The sequence below is a fragment of the Oryctolagus cuniculus genome, chromosome 4 (genome assembly GCF_051225735.1).
Source record: "Oryctolagus cuniculus isolate XC-2025 breed Fujian yellow rabbit chromosome 4, ASM5122573v1, whole genome shotgun sequence".
NCBI classification, from domain to species: domain Eukaryota; kingdom Metazoa; phylum Chordata; class Mammalia; order Lagomorpha; family Leporidae; genus Oryctolagus; species Oryctolagus cuniculus.
Window position 1 is genome coordinate 36,893,713 of NC_142870.1, and position 15,450 is coordinate 36,909,162.

At 36.2% G+C, this 15,450-nt stretch overlaps 1 protein-coding gene and 1 pseudogene across 4 annotated transcripts in view; one reads left to right on the top strand and one right to left on the bottom strand.

Annotated features, from left to right (window-relative positions):
- The window catches only part of ROBO1 (roundabout guidance receptor 1), a 1,247,412-nt gene that overhangs the window by 878,854 nt on the left and 353,108 nt on the right, over positions 1-15,450 (bottom strand). The gene's annotated exons all lie outside the window — the stretch shown is intronic.
- Positions 1,300-1,540, top strand: LOC127483001 (U2 spliceosomal RNA; annotated as a pseudogene).

The window sequence follows — 15,450 nt, forward strand, 5'->3', positions numbered from 1 at the left end:
AAATGGCAAAGATGGGGGGACATGAATTATCTTGATTTTTTATTGGTACATATTTGCATTTTTTGATATGTCACACGGCACTTCTTAAATATACACAATTCTTTGTGCTAACCAAAATTTAAGTTAAAGACCTTTTTGCCTACAGGAATCATCTCAGTGGGTATTTGAAAGCATTTTTATTCAGAAGAAGCTCCCTAAGTATTGCAGTACATATGGCATCCTTGGCCTCTCTCCAGTAAATGCTGAGGGCAGTTCTTTGATTTTCATGACAACCAAATGTCCCTGCGGGTTTCCAGCATATCTTTTTGAGCAATGATTCTTTTTCTCTCTTTTTTTAAAGATTTTATTTATTCATTTGAAAGGCAGAGCTACAGAGAAAGAGAGAGAGAGAGAGAGAGAGAGAGAGAGAGAGAGAGAGAGAGAGAATGAGAATCTTCCATTCGCTGATTCACTCCCTAAATAGCTGCAAACGTCTGGCTGGGCCCGGCTGAAGCCAGGAGCCAGGAGTTTCCTCCAGGTCTCCCAAGGATCTGAACCATCCTTCACTGCCTTCCCAGGCACATTAGCAGTGAGCTGGATAGGAAGTGGAGCAGTTGGGACTTCAGCTGGCATCCATAAGGGATGCTGGCAGTACAGACAACGGCTTAACTTGCTGCGCCACAGAGCCAGTCCCAACCATGATGCTTAATTTTTAAAAATTATTACAAAGAACCCAAGGGGCCTCTGAGATACTTTTATCCTAATCATGCTCTCTCGATGACATTTTAATAGCAGAGATGCACAGTGCTGTACATATATAGAAATACAAATCTCTCAATCTACATGATTAAATGGTCAACCTCTTATGGGTAAAATCCTCCAGAGAATGCCTGTATTAGAAGATCATCCTCGTGGAGAACCAAATTGTGTGGAGAAAGAGAATTGGTCATGGTGCTCGAATTCTGTGCCGCCTGCACAACTGAGGGCTTCTGATCAAGTCCTAGGGGTGCTAGGGAGTTCTAGGTCTGTGGCAATGTGTGCTTGTGGCTCATCTGACAAAGCAATGTACAGAGGAATGTGCAACATTATATCTTTGTATTTATACAGAGCCAGAGTGGTCCTCTAAACATGTTTGTTGCATCATTTCTCTCTTCATTTCCAAGATATCCAGAGGCTTGCCATCACATATGGTTATAAACCTCAAACCTATATTCTAGTCCATAAGGTCGTACATGACTCACTGCCCTTGGACCTCTGTTTATGCTGACTTCTAGGTGCGGTTCTAGGACCATGTCAAGCACACTACTAACACGCAGCCCCATCGCTTCTCGGCCTTTTGGCTAAGATCAAGTGTAGTAACATGCAGCTCTTATGCATTCACTGTGCCCTTCGTAGTAAGCATTCTTGCTTCTGATATGAGCTCCCTCTCTCACTTCTTTCAGATCTGTCAGTTTCTTCAATTATTTCATACACATTGATTTAACACATATTTCTAAATCAAAGGTGATTGTGCACATTCTGGCATATGCATATTTATCTAAGCAGACTGCCAGAAGATTTTAAATTACTTCCAAATTGAAAAAAAATGACCACATATCCAACACTCTATAAAATTTGCCTTAAAAACATCAAGATTGTTTTTAATAGGACAAAAACCTGATGCTTTCAAGTTGACAGAAGAGTATGGAATCATTGCATAGAATATAAATGACAGGTGTTTCATATTTTTCCACCTGTAGACATTTTCATTTGCACACACAACATTACATGAATGTGACTATGAAATACACTGTCCTTATTTCTTAAAATTTTGATAGGATTTGTACATGTGTTTTCCAAACATGATCCAAAAATGACATTACAGACAGCTTGCTGATTCACTCACAGTAGGCCCTTGTATAGTACTGTGTAACTCCTAATACTTAGGTTTATTGGCTACACATTTACTCTTGGTTTCATATTTAATTACTTATTGAGGAAAGTTTGTTCTGTGGTGATCACCTCTTCAAATTATGTCATCAAATGTAAATTTATTACAAAAATGGTAAATGTGAATCCTTAGCCAAACTATTAAATTAGAAAAAAATATTGCAATCATCTAAAATAAATTCAAAACTGTTTGCATTATTTCCTCTACATGAAATCAGAGTTTTAACATATTTTCCACATTTTATATCAATTTCCTGAGTCACTCTATAAAAATATACATCTATAGCAACCTCTACAAAACACACACACTAGACTGCATATTTAAAAAAATGCTAATATCAGGGAAACATATGTTCTAATCACATTATTTTTGGCAGACATGAATTTTTATACATAAACCCAAAAATTACACTATTCTGGTTCTTATCCATATGACAAAATATTGATTTTTTTTTTGACAGGCAGAGAGAGACAGAGAGAAAGGTCTTCCTTTTTCCATTGGTTCACCCCCCAAGTGGCCGCTGCGGCCGGTGCTGATCGGAAGCCAGAAGCCAGGTGCTTCAAACAAAGTACTAAATTAATTTGAAAGTAGAGAGGAAGGCGGTGGGGGGGACAGAGACAGAGACAGAGACAGAAAGAAAGAGATGATTCTATCCCTTGGTTTAATTCCCAAATGTCTGCAGCAGCAGGGCCCTGGGCCAGACTGAAACCAGGAGCCAGAAACTCCATCCAGGGCTCCCAGCTAGGTGTCAGGAACTCATCCCAGGCACATCAGCAAGGAGCTAGATCTGAAACAGCATAGCCAAGACTAGAACAGGAACCCTGAGCGAGGATGCAGTCATCCCAAGTGGTGGCTTGTGTGGTAAGGCCACTTCAACATTTTACTTTTTTATCCCAGCACACTAAACATTTGCACTCTTACTATGAAGGCTTCGCTTCACAAACCTCAGCACAAGCTTTCATAATAAGAGTAATCTTCAGTTTTCCCCCGTTAAATATTGATAATCAGTTAGCAGTCAAGAACAATGGCTTGGGGCTGGCGCTGTGGCACAGCAGGTTAAAGCCCCGGTCTGCAGCGCCAGCATCCCACTTGGGCATCAGTTCAGGTCCCAGCAGCTCCACTTCCGATCCAGCTCTCTGCTATGGCTGGGAGAGCGGTAGATGATGGCCCCAGTCCTTGGGCCCCTGCATCCACATGGGAGACCTGGAGGAAGCTCCTGGCTCCTGGCTTTGGATTGGCTCAGCTCTGGCTGTTGTGGCCATCTGGAGAGTGAACCAGCGATGGAAGACTTCTCTCTTTCTCTCTGCTTCTGCCTCTCCTGTAACTCTGCCTTTCAAATAAATCAATAAATCTTTTTAAAAAAAGGAATGATGGCTTGATTTCAAAATGTTTACATAGACTGCTAGGTATCATTTTATGTACTGTGGGTCTGAGTTGGGAAAAATTTTTATTTTAAATAATATATGACTAAATAAATATTTATTCAGTTAAGTGGATTATTTAGGAAGTAGATGCACAAGAACAATTTGTTCTTTTGAAAAATCACAATTAGAATGTTAATTAGCTAAAGGTGTCTAAATGTGTAATTAGGTTATTTTATTAATTGAGTTAATGATTTGGTAAAAGTGATTCAAAGATATCCTCTTAATTTCCCATAACTTTTGTGGACTGATTCATCTTATAATAAATAATTTTAATTTTAGAAATGCATATGATAAAAGGACATGAAATACTTCTTTCAACAGTTACTAATTACTGAATATAAACTGACTCCTTGGCAGAGTACAGATTATAAACCAAGGTGATACATTTTTATATTAACATTAAGTTTGAGATAACAAAAATGTTGATCACTTGGAAATAATTATACTATTTATATAGTTATTTTTTCAAATCTATTTTATTTATTTGAAAGGCAGATTGTGAGTGAGAGATAATCTTCCATTGGTTTGTTCACTCTCCAAATACTTGCAGCCTTCAGGAATGGGCCAGGCTGAAGCTAGGAAGAGAGAACCCAATCTAGGTCCTCTCACAGAAACATCTGCTGCTGCGTCTCAGAGCACACATCAGCAGGAAGCTGGAGTTCGGAACAGATCTGGGATCCAAATTCAGGCACTCTGATTAGGATGCAGGAGTCTCAAATAATATCTTAACTGATAGACCATATACCTCACTGTATTATGTATTTTAATCCAGTAAACAAAGTAGTAGATAAAGCATCTGAAACTAAATAAAGAATCTGAAACTAATTTCTCTAAGCTTACTATATTCATTGAGTATTTATTATTTATTTATGAAGGACCAGTCTCTAAATTGTGTTATCAAGTTCAGTTTTAATATGATATTACAGTAAGTTGAAATTTAAAAGCTAAAAAATTTACAAATTGATATTAAAATGTTCATTGAAGCATACAAAATCTTCAGAAATGTGAACTGGGTCTGCTTTTTCTCCTGAGAAATAATGTTTAAGAGTAGAGGAGGAAAGGGGCGGTACTGTGGCCTAGGGGATAAAGCCACCACCCAGAGTGCCAGCATACCTTATGGGCACCTGTTCAAGACCTGGCTGCTCCACTTCTTATCCAGCTCTCTGCTATGGCCTGAGAAAGCAGTAGAAGATGGCCCATGTTCTTGGGCTCCTGCACTCTCATGGGAAATCCAGAAGAAGCTCCTGGCTTCAGATCAGCCCAGGTCCAGCTGTTGCAGCCATTTGGGGAGCGGACCGGCAGATGGAAGATCTCTTTCTCTCTCTCTCTCTGTGCCTTTGTTTCTCTGTAGCTCTGCCTTTCAAATAAGTAAATAAATTTTTTTAAAAAACAAAAAATAAGAGAAGAGGGAAAATGAAATCCTTTGGGAATGGCTAATATTATATATGAATGTTAGATGATAAGTTATGGTCCTCTAACCTGGAAACATCTTAATCAATTAAGTTCCTGAAAGTAACTGTGAATACTCCTGTATTTATTTTGAAAAACAGGACTGTAATGAATCAGAGATCAGTACACTCTGTACACTTTCCAATCATGAGCATCCGGAAAAGTAAGGGATGATAAATATATGTACTCTGCAAGTCAAACCAGGAACCTTCAATACTTTCTAGCAAATAAAATGAAAACACACAGCAATAAAAATAAACTAAATTCCTGGCAAAGGCAGAGCACCGATATTTCTCTAATTTTCCTCAAGATTTAATCCTGACATTCATGACAATTTTAAGTGCTCTTTTTTGTTACTTTTCAGGGGAAAACAACATGGGTTGGTTATAATCATATGGATATAGGGTGAGTGTTCATGTGTAACATCAATTGTTAACTGATTACTAATTTATATTTATTTAACACAATTTGATTTTTAAAAAAAAATTTTATATACAAGTAGGACCTGTTGTTCCAAGTATTGCATATAGACTTGAGAATGTTAAGTTCAAAATATAAAGTAATTGTTTCTCTGAGCACTTATTATAATTTTTTTAACTTTTATTTACTAAATATAAATTTCCAAAGTACAGAATATTGATTACAATGGCTTTTTCCCCACTACCCACAACCCTCCCATCTCCCGCTCCCTCTCCCATTCCATTCACATCAAGATTCATTTCCAATTATCTTTATATACAGAAGATCAATTTAGTATATATTAAGTAAAGATTTCAACAGTTTACACCCACACAGAAACACAAAGTATAAAGTACTGTTTGAGTGGTAGTTTTACCATTAATTCAGATAGTACAACACATTAAGGACAGAGATCCTACATGGGGAGTAAGTGCACAGTGACTCCTGTTGCTGATTTAACAAATTGACACTCTTGTTTATGGCATCAATAATCACCCTAGGCTCTTGTCATGAGTTGCCAAGGCTATGGAAGCCTTTTGAGTTCACTGACTCTGATCATATTTAGACAATGTCATAGTCAAAGTGGAAGTTCTTGCCTCCCTTCAGAGAAAGGTACCTCCTTCTTTGATGGCCCATTCTTTCCATTGGGATCTCACTCACAGAGATCTTTCATTTAGATTTTTTTTTCTTTTTTTGCCACAGTGTCTTGGCTTTCCATGCCTAAAATACTCTCATGGGCTCTTCAGCCAGATCCGAATGCCTTAAGGGCTGATTCTGATGTCAGAGTGCTATTTAGGACATCTGCATTCTAGGAGTTTGCTGTGTATCCTGCTTCCCATAGCACTTATTATAATTTTAAAAAATTTATATGAGAAGTAGAGAAAATAAACATGAATGAAAATGAGCTTTATGGTTTGATTGGAATTAGATGTTTTTCAGCCTGTACAGAATTACTTAACCCATTATAAAAATATTCCCACAAGTTGAATGCTTGATCTGTGTGGAAGACATTGCTTGGGATGCCTGCGTCTTGAGGCACAGTGCCTAGGTTTGAGTTCTGGCTTTGCTTGCAATCCAGTTCCTTGCTAATCTGCACCCCAGGAGGCAGCAGATGACAGCCCAAGTGTTTGAGATTCTGCCATGGATGTGAAAGAAACAGATTGTATTCCAGGTTTCTAACTTCAGCCTGACCCAGTCCTAGCTATTGCAGGCATCCGAGGAGGAATCAGTGGATAGAAGATGTGTTTCTGTGTCTGTCTCTGCCTGTCTGTCTGTCTCTGTTTCTTTGTTGTTCAGGTAAATGAAAAATAAATAAATAAATAATTTTAAAAATGTATTCCAAAACATTTGGTTTTATAATTTGCCAACCCATCTCTTCACTCTTGATAGATATCTAACACCAATCTTCATCTACATCTTTAATTCACATTTTATTCTTGGACACCAAGAGCTGGATCCTATACCAATGAAGCAGTATGCTCTCAGGAATCAGCTGTTTTCTTGTCGGTGATTACTGCTGATGAATATATACAATAAAAAGAAATAGAGGCATTTTGAGAACAAGCCGGATTTAATATAATCACAACACTACTAATAATGATTATAATGACCACCATCAGAGTCCCCAGTGTTCGAATATTTATGTGCCAAAACTTTATTGACACTGTGATAAATCTTTACAACTTGTGGCGGATAACATTGTATTATCTCTATTTCATGGATAAAAACAAAGATCCAGAGAGATCATGTCAGTTCTCTCAGCATATTTATGGAAGCATTAGGTTTGGACAGTGGTACGTCTGCTATTATAGTTTCTCTGTGAGAAAATGATATTGGTAACTTATTATCTGCCTTATACAAAACTAAATTTGGGGTGAGACAGACCATCATTTTACTCCAAATTCCTGACCATCATTTTACTATAAATTAGCTATTATTTTGGGGGGACTTTAATATCTTCAGGAGAGCTTCATTAACTGAGGAAAAATTTGCCTTGGGAGTTAAAATGATGAAATTCCCAGTGTAGCTCATAGCTTCTTGTCCATAACTTTGTTCAGGTTACAAAGCTCCTCTATGATGAACTGCTGCTTTGCTTCAGGTTAATGGGCAGCCAACATGTCTGAAAGTTATCACTTACTCTTCCTCAATGCACTCAATTACATGGTCTTACATCACAAAAGAACTCACATTCATTCCCTCTGTTTCTGTTTCTGAGAAAAATGTTCTAACAATTTTGGAAATGTGAATGCTAACCATTTCACAGGATAAACAAAAATAACAAAAAGGAGAGATGAACCAATACTATACAACAGTTGAGCCTGCTTAGCATTTTTAGGCTAAGTAAATATCACCAAGCTCACAAATAGTGTGTGAAATCTTAACGGTAAGTGTGTTAACAGATTCATAGAAAAATTGTGGCTACCTCAGCAGGGATTTGGGGCAAGTTACAACAATGATATTTTCATCATCGCACTTCCTTAGGCACAAGGTCTGACTTCATTTCACTGACCAAAACTAACTGAGTTCTAGTACATGAAAATTTTGAACACTGTGTAATGTAGTAGCAACTGCAAGTGGCAGACAATAGATGCTTTCTTTTTATTTGTTTGTTCTTTTTTTTTAATGAATATAAATTTCCAAAGTACAGCTTATGGATTACAATGGCATTCCCACCCCATAACTTCCCTCCCACCGGCAACCCTCCCCTTTCCCGCTCCCTCTCCCCTTCCATTCACATCAAGATTCATTTTCAATTATCTTTACTTAATATATACTAAACTGATCTTCTGTATATAAAGATTTCATCCGTTTGCACCCACATAGAAACACAAAGTGAAAAATACTGTTTGAGTACTAGTTATAGCATTAAATCACAATGTATAGCACATTAAGGACAGAGATCCTACAAGAGGAGTAAGTGCACAGTGACTCCTGTTGTTGACTTAACAACTGACACTCTTGTTTATGGCATCAGTAATCACCCTAGGCTCTTGTCATGAGTTGCCAAGGTTATGGAAGCCTTTTGTGTTCACCGACTCTGATTGTATTTAGACAAGGTTGTAGTCAAAGTGGAAGTTCTTGCCTCCCTTCAGAGAAAGGTACCTCCTTCTTTGATGACCTGTTCTTTCCACTGGGATCTCACTCACAGAGATCTTTGATTTAGGTTTTTTTTCTTTTTTTGCCAGAGTGTCTTGGCTTTCCATGCCTGAAATACTCTCATGGGCTTTTCAACCAGATCCGCATGCCTTAAGGGCTGATTCTAAGGCCAGAGTGCTGTTTAGGACATCTGCCATTCTATGAGTCTGCTATGTATCCCGCTTCCCATGTTGGTTGGATCGTTCTTTCCCTTTGTTATTCTATTGGTTAGTATTAGCAGACACTAGTCTTGTTTATGTGATCCCTTGAACTCGTAGTCCTATCATTATGATCAGTTGTGAACAGAAATTGATCACTGGGACTAGTGAGATGGCATTGGTACATGCCACCTTGATGGGATTGAATTGGAGTCCCCTGGTATGTTTCTAACTCTACCGTTTGGAGCAAGTCAGCTTGAGCATGTCCCAAATTGTACATCTCTTTCCTCTCTTATTCCCACTCTTATATTTAACAGGGATCATTTTTTTTCAGTTAAGTATCAACATTTAAGAATAACTGTGTATTAATTACAGAATTCAATCAATAGTATTAAGTAGAACAAACAAAAAAATACTAGGAGGCATAAAGTATTAAGTTGTTCATCAACAGTCAGGGCAATAGATGCTTTCTAAGAAGAACTGAGAACAGTAAAGTTTGAGCTTAGCTCTACTGCAAAATAGATTTCTCAAAGATTTCTTAGGTGTGGTTTTAACCTACCCTTGGGATACATTTTTCTGAGTTTAAATCTCTTATTTTAAAGTCAAAATGAAATGAAAAATAATACTCAGTTGTCTTATCACCTGCGTAGTATGAGAAAAATATCCTTCACACCAAAAAGCTAAAAACCTCCAATATCTACGATATAGCTGATATTTCCTACATTCTCTTCCATATTTAAAAATTTATTTGTTACAGCCAAAAAAGTCATACTTGAAATCATCATAGAAGAGATAGTTGTCATCATGCTACAATAACCTAGGATCATATCTCTGTCACACAAATCAAGATACATGCCAGATTTACAAAATCTGAGATTGCAAACACTTATACTCTTCATCTTATAAGATTACTAACCTCTTTTTAATTTCCACATACTTAATTTCTATCTCTTATCAAAATCAAGTCAGACTTGTTATTTTTTCTCTTTCGAAGTCATGCTTCTGTAGAGTTTTAACCTTTCAATGTGGAAGGTTTGAGAACGGATTACCTGGGAAATTGCTTTTCTATTCATGTGTGTGACAGCTGAGTTCAGCTGTTTTTTTAAGCATCTACAGAACAGCTGAGCACTTTCTCCTGGTCGCCGAATTTTGAAGCTAGTGAAGTTGAACATAGTAACACTGGAATGTTATAGATCAAGGAATTTACTTTCCCTTCATCTGCTATGGGTTTAACTTACTGACCTTGGTGGCACTGTTATGGGCAAAATCATTTTCTGTAACTCTTGTCCTTTTAGATCTGGGTGTACATATTAACACAAGCCTTTCTACCATAATTGTATATTGTATATTAGGTACAAAACCAAAAGCAAATCCATAAGCTCCAAAGAGAAGTCTCAGTCCTAGAAAGGTAATTGCTGCTAAGTTCTTATCAGTCCTCTGCTGTTTGTATTCAAACTCCTACAACAGACCTGGCCATCAAGAGAAGTAGAATCCAACAAAGTTGCATCTATTCACTGGGGATGGATGAAATGATTTGGTGTCATCCACTGAAGGCAGCTCAAATGAAAGAACTAATTAAACTTGATTTTCTGAACAATCAAAGATTAACCAACTGGGAAGAATATGTGTGCATTGTTTTGCTCTAAAGGTCATTGCTGTTGAACTAATAATTTCATTGTCTGTAATGCAATACTTAGAATGTCCATTTAATTGAACCATGATATAATTATCTTATTGTCATTTTAATATAAAGTATTTTAATAATTATTAACTTACTTCAATTAAAATATATCTTATTTAACAGAAATGGAGTAATAAAAGGTTATGTTTAATCAGAGATCACATAATTTCCATTCTTTCCTTACAGTAACTACTAAAATCTTCTCTGCACCATGGTTGTATTAAGAAAGCATAGTCTACCAGATTTCAAGACATACTACAGGGCAGTTATCATCAAAACAGCCTAGTACTGGAACAAAACAGACATAGAGACAAATGGAACAACATAGAAACTCCACAAATTAATCTGCATCTACAACCAACTTATCTTTGACAAAGGAGCTAAAATCAATTCCCAGAACAAGGACAGTCTCTTCAACCAATGCTGCTGGGAAAACTGGATCTCCATTTGCAGAAGTATGAAACAATACCCCTATCTTAAACCTTACACAAAAAACCACTCAAAATGGATTAAAGACCTAAATCTATGACTCAATATCATCAAATTATTAGAGAATATTGAGAATACTCTGCATGAAATTTGCATAGGCAAAGACTTCTTGGAAAAGACCTGATAAGCGTAGGCAATCAAAACCAAAATAGACAAATGAGATTAATTCAAGCTGATAAGCTTCTGTACTGCAAAAGAAATACTCAGTGAAGTGAAGAGGCAACCAACAGAATGGGAGAATATATTTGCAAACTATGCAACTGATAAAGGGTTAATATATAGAATCTATATAGAACTCAAGATTCAACAATGACAAAACACACAATTTAGTTGAGAAATGGGCAAAGGACATGATCAGAAATTTTTCAAGAGAGAAAGTAAGCATATGAAAGAGTTATCTGTACCCCCATGTTTACTGCAGCTCAATTTATAGTAGCTAAGATATGGAATTAATCCAGAAGTCCATAAATTGATGACTGGATAAAGAAATTATTATACACATATGCTACGGAGTACTACTAAGCTGTTAAAAAAATCCTGTCTTTTGCAACAAAATGAATGCAACTGGAAACCATTATACTTAGTGAAATAAGCCAGTTCCCAAAAAACTGCTATCATATGTTTTACCTGATTTGGCATAAGTAAAAGAGTACACAAAATGTAATATATTGGAGTGAAATGGAAATTTTGAGATTTAATGATTATTTACAGCCCTTTTCTCTACTGTTGAGAAACAGTGTATTTTTTTTAAATACTATGTGTTGTATTCCTAGTGTAGAGTTAACCTTATGAGTACAAAGTAAACTGAAAATATAACTTTGTAAAAATAAAGAGTGGGAATAGGAAAGGTAGTATGAGGAGGGTGGGAATGTGGGTGGAAGGGAGAGTAGGGTGGAAATAATCACTATTTTCTCAAATTTGTTTATACAAAACACATGAAATTTGTATACCTTAAATAAATTTTTAAAAATGAAATGAAATGAAATATTTTTTAAAAAGGAAGCATAGTTTAAATAGCCTGACTGCCTATCATCACCTTGACTTAAACTCATAGGTCTTCTGAAATTATGTTTCTCCAACTATTTAACTTACAAAGAATTTGTGATAGAATAATTATTTCCTCCAAGAATAATGCACTTAAAATGACTGTAAACATGCAACACTGATTTGTTAACATAAAAAACTGAAAAATATTTGTGAGTTTCACTCTGACAAATTTTATATTTAAAATATACGTACATATATGATATAAATGTATTATGCCATAAAGATATTCCTCTCTGGTCACATGAACTTTTTCAAATACATGAGCTATCTACCTTCTGACTGTATCTGATAACTCAGAAATTACATATGAAGATCTGTCCTGCAGAGTGAGGAGTGACACTTGTTTGTTATAACATTGGTTTTGCCTGTTACCTTCAATGTAGCATATTATGCTTTCTCTAATAGGGCTCAGTCATTCCTGAGGTAGCTGGGTGGTAAATCCTATCAGCTTCAGAGGTTTCCCAGTTGCCTGTGTTGTACTATACACTTCAAGTTATGCCTTAGAATATTTTGGATACTAATGTTTGGCTGGAAATAACTCTCAGTGTTGTATTTTGTGTTCACCATACAGCTATTAATTGTTTGCAAGAATATTTTCTCTCCATATACAAATAGAACCAGAAGTAGTGAAGAATTTCTTTTGTAACATTTTGTAACATTACATTGTGGATTAATATCAAAATGCATGTTTCAAAAATTAATAAAACGTGATTGGGAAAGGGAGGAAGAGACAAAGAATAGAAGGTGAAACAATGGTCTTCAACACAAAATTACTAAGTTATCTAAGTGGCTTCTAATCTTTTAAAACTAGTACTCTGAAAGAAGAGGGGAAAACTGTTCTGTAATACTAAATCTGGAGAATTGTATAGTCTATGATATTGTTAATAAAGTAGAGATGAGGATCATAAAAATAGATAAATAGCAATGGTAGTTAATTTTTTCTTAAGCTTTAAACATTTTATTTTAAGTGATTCCAGGGCCTCTGTAAAGAACCCTGCCTGAATAATTATAATATTCTAACAAGGATTTTGAAGAAACACTTGACCTTTGGCCAGTGACAAAAAAAAAAAAAAAGGGAGAAGATGATTAAAGATAATCACAGAGGTTCATTTGAAATCTTTGAGGTGATTTTTTTTTTTTTTTTTTGACAGGCAGAGTGGACAGTGAGAGAGAGAGAGAGACGGAGACAAAGGTCTTCCTGTACCGTTGGTTCACCCTCCAATGGCCTCTGTGGCCAGTGCATCGCGCTGATCTGAAGCCAGGAGCCAGGTGCTTCTCCTGGTCTCCCAGGTGGGTGCAGGGCCCAAGCACTTGGGCCATCCTCCACTGCACTCCCGGGCCATAGCAGAGAGCTGGCCTGGAAGAGGGGCAACCGGGACAGAATCCAGCGCCCCGACGGGGACTCGAACCCGGTGTGCCGGCGCCGCAAGGCGGAGGATTAGCCTATTGAACCGTGGCGCCGGCCCGAGGTGAAATGTTAAAAACAAATTAGAAAAACCAGAAGTCCATTTTGGTACTTTTATAGAATGATTTCCTTTCCCGTGGAGGACAGAAGTTTTGGTCTCATGTCAGGGAAGATGTAGTCTGATGTGTGAACAAACAAGGAGGTGAGGGTAAAAGACGCTTACATAAATGAATATCACAATTTAAGTATTTCAGCTACTACAAGTTGTTTTCAGAAATATATACACTTTAGTTTGCAATTTGAAAAGCAAGAATGAAGTTCACATTTGAAGCATTTATATAAAAGTCTTGGGGAAATTTTCTGATTACATTAGAATTTTAATAGTGTGATCTAGATCCTATTTTTCTTCATACATACTTTCTTTTGATATATCCTCACATAATTTTATCTGAGAATATGGAAGGGAGGAAGAAACACAAAATTATCAACATACTGTTTTGGTAATTAGAAATTACATAATAGTAAAGATGTGGATGTTTACATCTGTCACGTAGCCATTCAAAGTAGAAATAAGTGAATGTACTACATAAACTCATACTTTCGTGGCCTAATTTTGCTGAATAGATAATGATAACTCTTCTAACTTTGGAATTCTGCCTACAAAAGCCTTGGGAAAAATCACATAAACTTATGACACTTCCTGTGTTCAGTTACACTTGTATATATTTAAAGACTAAATAGATATTGCTTCCTTAGTAAAATTCTTTCTAAGTCATGATTGTATACTTTGCTTCATTCAGATAGTAATTTTCTTTCCGTAACCCTTCCTGCTGAGACTATTAGCTAGCTGACTAAACTTTAGTAGACACAAGCTTTTTCCTCAGTAAATTTTACTATTGGAATTGCTTTCTCAGTTTCCATATATGTTTGTTTAGAAAATATAAGCATAATAATATTTCTTCATCCTTAAATAGTTTGAAGAGTGTGATATGTAGGTATTTGCTGTGAGTTTGAACTATTTTTAAATTATTAACTATTTTATACTACTGCAGCCATTGTGGAGGACAGTAAGAAGATTCCTCAGAAATCTGAAAATAGATCTACCATATGGCCCAGCCATCCCACTCCTGGGAATTTACCCACAGGAAATGAAATCAGCATATGAAAGAGTGACCTATAGCCCATGTTTATGGTAGCTCAATTCACAATAGCTAAGATGACCATCAACTGCTGACTGGATAAACAAAATGTAGTGCATATATACTATGGATTTACACTCAGCCATAAAAAAGAATAAAATTCTTTCTTTTGTAACAAAATGGATGCAACTGGAAACCATTCTACCTGGTGAAATAGGCCAGTCCCCAAAAGACACATGTCACGTTTTTCCTGATCTGTGGTAACTAATAGAATACAAAATAATATAATGTCTATGAATGAAATGGACATTTTGAGATTTGATTATTATTTATAGCCTTTGTCTCTGCTGTGAGGAATAGTGTTCTTGTTTGTTTTTTTTCTTCTTACTATTTGTTGAATTCTTTTCTTAACTGAGGCTCAAGATTATGATTATAAAATAAACTAGAAAGTATGTCATTATAAAAATTAAAAGAATAAGAAATGAAGACAATGGGAGGCTATTTGGTAGATATTTGGTAGAATATGAGCTTTCCATCATAACTTGTTTATTGTTAAAAATCAATTGATCTGTGCTCCCAAAGGAATTCTGTTAGTTGAACAATCCTCAATGAATGATCTAAGCTTTTCTCTTTCAAACTCTACATTGCAACAGTGCGCTTCAATTTCTCAATTTCACATTTTCCAGATGTTTATTTGAAAAGGAAAAGGTTAGAATCCATAAGTTTAAGGTTTTATATTGTCCTATTATCACTTATTTTTTGGCATCAGAGACCACCATGCTGATCAAAATATACAAAATTTTGTACCTCATTTACCTCTTAAAAGCATAAAATTTTATTTCTATATAAAGAACCACTGCCTTACCACAGTTCCGACCCTTTTCTCCACCCCAACCTCATTTCCACTTTTTTACAAATATTATCTCCTTAAATATACAGTTTAAAAAGATTGGAAATTCTCAAATAGCTTGCTTCTGGTTCTCCAAAGACGTTAACTTACATCCAACTAGAAGGAACACTCTGGGAGCACTTAACTGAAAGAGTAACATCTTGAGTACTCTACAACTGACTCATTGTGAGCCTATTTTCAATATGGTCTCAAAGCTGACTGAGGAACTGAGGTACAGGTTGCCCAGCTGGATGCTTCTCTGAGGA